Raw genomic sequence first — 6,766 nt, 5'->3', positions numbered from 1 at the left:
TCATTTGTTCAGTCGTTTCATTCTCAACCAGGATTTCATCATACATGTCAAGCAGTGAAGTTTCAGCTCTGTCTGTCCATGGCCTCCCTTCCTCGGTGCACATTGTCACTGTTTCCGTTTCCATCTTATCCAGCTGTGTATGTAACATTTCATGTAAACCCTGTTTCTTGTCTGCATCGAAGTAGTGGTCCTTGTACATAGCATTGAGCATAGTAGCAACACAGTAAAAAGAGAATGCCACCGAATCGCTTGTTCACAGCCTGCGTCTGCAGTTTTGTTGAGCAGGCGTTTCAATGCCATGACAGAGGGCATCACGTCTGTTGTGGGTGCAATTGATGAGCTTATTTCTCAAGTCAGTTGTTTGAATAGAGCAAGCTATTGTGTTCATGTTTCCAAGTTTCAAACATGTTCTCAAATGCCAGTAGAAAAAGGAGGAAGGGAAGCGCTACTAAGGTACACAATAGTGTTGGTAGACAGAAGGTGCTCTTTGGTAAAAGGGGTGAATTGGTCATCAAAAAGAAAGGAGGACCAAGGCACTCTTCATATAATTAATTAAAATGCCTTTATTTGTATGGCATGTTCAATAGAAACAAGGTTTTAAAAATCCGACATTGAAATGGCAGCAGCGGTATGACAACCAGCACATTCATGAGCATAAAATCCGACTTTCCTCAGTACGAAATCCTCGACGGCACACTGTGCTGTCAGACTCAGCATGCTCATGGGCCTGATATCGCTGGTCCAAATGTCAGTCGTGAAGCTAATAGCAGTGATGCTATTACTGTGTAACTCCGGTAGGGCAAAATCTGAAAAATAGCGCACTTGGTAGTGTGTACCGGTGCTCGACCAGTCGTCAAAAGCCAACATCAACCATGACAGAGAACGGTTTATTGTCAAGGGCAATGAATCCCATTATCTTTGCGTTAATGAATTTCGCCTTTGAGTTGTCTCGCTGAAATGTCCTTACTCTTTCAAATGACTGCTCGACTTGATGACTGCTCAAAACACAAGGCAGACATTGTGGGCCAGGTTAGGAATGCTGTGTTGCACGTGTAGCACAAAATTTTACGTGGTGTCATTACTTCATGTATAGGTATGCACTACATTATATAGGTATGCACGTCAGCTTTGACATTCGTTTTGCACATCGGTGTTAACCTCAGAAATCCAAAAACTTCCATTTTTCAAACATATGACTATTTTACACCATTTTAAAGACAAGACTCTCCTTTATCTAACCACATTGTCCGATTTCAAAAAGGCTTTACAACGAAAGCAAAACATTAGATTATGTCAGGAGAGTACCCAGCCAGAAATAATCAGACACCCATTTTTCAAGCTAGCATATAATGTCACAAAAACCAAAACCACAGCTAAATGCAGCACTAACCTTTGATGATCTTCATCAGATGACACTCCTAGGACATTATGTTATACAATACATGCATGTTTTGTTCAATCAAGTTCATATTTATATCAAAAACCAGCTTTTTACATTAGCATGTGACGTTCAGAACTAGCATAACCACCGAAAACTTCAGGTGAATTTACTAAATTACTCACGATAAACGTTCACAAAAAACATAACAATTATTTTAAGATTTATAGATACAGAACTCCTTTATGCAATCACTATGTCCGATTTTAAAATAGCTTTTCGGTGAAAGCACATTTTGCAATATTCTGAGTCGATAGCCCAGCCATCATGGCTAGCTATTTTGACACCCACCAAGTTTGGCACTCACCAAACTCAGATTTACTATAAGAAAAATTGGATTACCTTTGCTGTTCTTCGTCAGAATGCACTCCCAGGACTTCTACTTCAACAACAAATGTTGGTTTGGTTCCAAATAATCCATAGTTATATCTAAATAGCTGCGTTTATTCTTGCGTTCAAGACACTATCCGAAGGGTGACGCGACGGCGTGTATCGTGACAAAAAATGTCAAAATATTCCATTACCGTACTTCGAAGCATGTCAAACACTGTTTAAAATCAATTTTTATGCGATTTTTCTCGTAAAATAGCGATAATATTCCGACCGGGTGACGTTGTTTTCGTTCAAAGACTGAAAATGTAAAATGGACTCTTCACGTGCACGCGCGCACCCGTTTCATTGTTCTCAGATCGACCACTATCCAAATGCGCTACTGTTTTTCAGCCAGGGACTGCAGAGTCATCATTCAACATTCTGGCGCCTTCTGAGAGCCTATGAGAGTCTTAGAAAATGTCACGTTACAGCAGAGATCCTCTGTTTTCGATAAAGAGGCTATAGAAGGCCAAGAAATGGTCAGAAATGGTCCTGTTTAGAATCTTCTCAGGTTTTGGCCTGCCATATGAGTTCTGTTATACTCACAGACACCATTCAAACCGTTTTAGAAACTTTAGGGTGTTTTCTATCCAAATCAAACAATTATATGCATATTCTAGTTTCTGAGCAGGAGTAATAACCAGATTAAATCGGGTACGTTTTTTATCCGGCCGTGAAAATACTGCCCCCTATCCTAAACAGGTTAAACTAGACATTGGACAGATGCCAATGTTGGCATTTTTAGCTAATATCGGCCGATTCCGATATGTTCACCGATATATCGTGCATCGCTACTTACAAGCAAAAACTAAAGCAGGAAGTACCAGTGACTCGCTCAATAAGGAAGTGGTCACATGACGCAGATGCTAAGCTACAGGACTGTTTTGCTAGCACAGACTGGAATATGTTCCGGGATTCTTTTGATGGCATTGAGGAGTACAACACATCAGTCACTGACTTCATCAATAAGTGCACCGATGATGTCGTCCCCACAGAGACCGTACGTACATACCCCAACCAGAAGCCATGGATTACAGGCAACATCTGCACTGGGCTAAAGAGTAGAGCTGCCGCTTTCAAGGAGCAGGGCTCTAACCCGGACGCTTATAAGAAATCCCACTATGCCCTCCAACTAACCATCAAACAGGCAAAGCGTCAATACAGGACTAAGATAGAGTCGTACACTCGTCGAATGTGGCAGGGCTTGTAAAATATTATGGGCTACAAATGGAAGCACATCCGCAAGCTGCCCAGTGACACAAGCCCACCAGATGAGCTAAATAACTTATATGCTCGCTTCAAGGCAAATAACACTGAAGCATGCATGAGAGCATCAGTTGTTCCAGACGACTGTGATCACACTCTCCGTAGCCAATGTGAGTAAGACCTTTAAACAGGTCAACAAGGCCGCAGGGCCAGATGGAATACCAGGACGTGTACCCCGAGCATGCGCTGTCCCTGTCCGAGTCTGTAATACCAACATGTTTAAAGCAGACCACCATAGTCCCTATGCCCAAGAACACCAAGGTAACCTGCTTGAATGACTACCGACCCATAGCACTCACGTCTGTAGTCATGAAGTGCTTTGAAAGGCTGGTCATGGCTCACATCAACACCACTACCCAAGAAACCATAGACCAACTCCAATTCACATACCGCCCCAAAAGAACCACAGATGACGCAATCTCTATTGCAGTACACACTGCCCTTTCCCTCCTGGACAAAAGGAACACCTGCGTGAGAATGCTATTCACTGACTACAGCTCATCATTCAACACCATAGTGCCCTCAAAGCTCATCACTAAGCTAAGGACCCTGGGATTAAACACCTCCCTCTGCAACTGGATCCTGGACTTCCTGACGGGCCACCTTCAGGTGGAAAGGGTAGGTAACAACACATCTGCCACGCTGATCCTCAACACAGGGGCCCCTCAGGGGTGCGTACTTAGTCCCCTCCTGTACCCCCTGTTCACCCATGACTGCAAGGCCAAGCACGACTTCACCTCCATCATTAAGTTTGCCAACGACACAACAGTGGTAGGCCTGATCACCGACAACGATGAGACAGCCTATAGGGAGGAGGTCAGAGACCTGGCAGTGTGGTGCCAGAATAACAACCTCTCCCTCAACCTGATTAAGACAAAGGAGATGATTGTGGACTACAGAAAAAGGAGGACTGAGCACGCCCCCATTCTTATCGACGGGGCAGTAGTGGAGCAGGCTGAGAGCTTCAAGTTCCTTGGTGTCCATATCACCAACAAACTATCATGGACCAAACACACCTAGACAGTCGTGAAGAGGGCGCGACAACGCCTATTCTCCCTCAGGAGACTGAAAAGATTTGGTATGAGTCCTCAGATCCTCAAAAAGTTCTACAGCTGCTCCATCGAGAGCATCCTGACTGGTTGCATCATCGCCTGGTATGGCAACTGCTTGGGCTCCGACCGCAAGGTACTACAGAGGGTAGTGCGTATGGCCCAATACATCACTGGGGCCAAGCTTCCTGCCATCCAGGACCTCTATATCAGGCAGTATTTTAATTTATTTTTTACTTCAGTTTATTTTAGTAAATACTTTAACACTTTTTTCCTTAAAACTGCATTGTTTGTTAAAGGCTGGTAAGTAAGCATTTCACTACAACACATATTGTATTCAGCGCATGTGACAAATAAAATTTGATTTGATATGGTGGCTCCATTTCTTAATATTTACAAATAGGCAGATTAGAATAGTACAATCTGATTTTTATCAATTGTATACAAAGATGTCTGATTATCTAATGCTATATGAGTGTATATACAGTAGAAGTCTCAAACACATCACTTTCCTCTTACCATTGACAGAAATCTCAAGAGGTGCTCCTCGTTCTCAAAGCACCGAGTCGTTTCCATGGTGATAGAACTGCCCCATGAACTCACAGCTGGGTGAAGAAGACAGGTCAATGGTGCCTGTGGTGTTTCAACAAGCATCCTGCATCAGTCTGACACATCTGTGCTGCTTGGAAGATGAGTAGGTCCCCAATTGGACAATGACTTGAAGAGGGTTCGCTTTGCATATAGCTCTCTAATGCTAGACAAAGTCCTGCAAAGGCCAATAAAGTGAGTTGAACTCCTTTATATAACATATCAGTGGAAAAATGTAGATGTCATATTTTCAATGCAAACACTGTTGTGTGCAATGGCATGACAGTACGTTGACCTTGGGTGTCTTTCGTGGGCTACCCAAAAGGACACAGTAAGCCTCTGTGAGGTTGGGGGCAAAAGTTGCACAATGCATTGTGTCCTTTTCTCTCTATCCTAAAAAAGCTACAATAAAATGGGTGATATATGACACTCATCTCTGTTTCTTATGTGTCAGTATGCTGCAGGGAAACCATATTTTTCTCCCTAGCTGTGGTGATTCCAGCTTGGTCAGGTATGTTTTCACTGCACTCATCTCCCCTGGCATAGAGAATTTCCTTTCATTTGACCTCTCTGACTCCTCTTTTAAACTACTGTTGCCATAACAACTGACCCACTGTGATTACTAGGCTTGAGCAAGGCACCCAGCCTGAGAAGGAGTGAAACGCAGCATCTCCAGACAGATGTTCCCAGCGAGAGACACGCTGTTAATTTGTATGGCTTTCTCTCTTACGGGGATATTCTGGCTTGAGCCCAAACCAGATGAAGTGACTAAATTGGAATAAGGGATTAGCTCAATGTCTCAGATAGCAATGTGTCCCCAGCATTAGAGATAATGTGGATGTGATCGATCCTGGCAGTCTTACAAGTCTACACTTATCTAGGTGATGGATTGGCAGCTCTCTGTCATGAGCTTTCCAAACACCATCACACTGGCCATGTAAACTGACCTCTGTTTAATCGAGTCTATAGCTTGATATTTCAATTTAGTTTTTTTCGTGTGTGGTGTGAATAATTTTGACAGTTACTGTGATGCAGGGTCGTGTCAAATCCTCTGATGTCTCAAGTTAATAGGTTCTCTAAATTCAAACCCTTGAAAAATACATAACTGGAAAACAAAAAAATGTGTTTGAAGCATCATAAACCAACAGTTTACACCTCATTACCCAGTGTCGAAAGATAAAAGTCAGTCAGGAAAATGTTTCGCCAATCTCATTTATGTTCAAACACTCACTAAGCACATGAGTAGGGTTGCAAAGCTAATTTTGGTAATGAACAGAATGGCAATCTATCGTACCTTTGATCATTTTAACTTTTATAACTTTTAAAATGTCACAACACCTACGGAAGGTGGCGCCCCTCCTCGCCCGGGCGCGCTCGGTGGTCGTCGTCGCCGGCCTACTAGCTGCCACTGATTTATGTTTCACGTTCTGTTAGTTAGGCCTAGGTTAGTTACGCACCTGTTTTGTATTAGTTGTTAGTGGGGAAGGGTATTTAGGCTAGCTAGTTAGGTTTGTGGTTTGTGCGGGATTGTTTGTTGTCCGGGTTGTATGTTGTTTATGAGGATCAGTGGTTTTCCCTCCTGGGGTTACGAAGTATTGTTTTGGGCTGCGTCCCTGGTTATCGTTCGTAAAAGGGTGGTGCCTTTTATTTAGCACACCTGCACTCCGTTCTTTTGTCATTTTTTCCGTGAGAATATTTATTAAAAGTTTATTCCCGGAATCATCCGTCTACTGCGCCTGACTCCACCTCTCCTGATTCCTCAGGCCACCCATTGTGACATAAAACATGTATTCATATATAGTATATCTGTGTAAGTTTTTCCCATGAGTTTCTAGATAGACCATATGGTTCAAGACGAAATAGCCTAATTAATGAAAAGAAAGCATCCAATCAACAATGACATTATTATCAATTATCTCTACAACTTGTGGTATTCACTAAGTTGATGGCTTATATTTAGTGTAATGTTTTACAGTTTAGTCATTGTATTTCTAATTTTAAAATCATCTTATTTAAATTATTTCATAGACACTGAACAAAAATATAAAGACTA

Source organism: Salmo salar, chromosome ssa20 (assembly GCF_905237065.1).
Source record: "Salmo salar chromosome ssa20, Ssal_v3.1, whole genome shotgun sequence".
Lineage (NCBI taxonomy): Eukaryota > Metazoa > Chordata > Actinopteri > Salmoniformes > Salmonidae > Salmo > Salmo salar.
The sequence above is the reverse complement of the archived record's forward strand: the minus strand, read 5'-3'. Positions refer to the sequence as shown.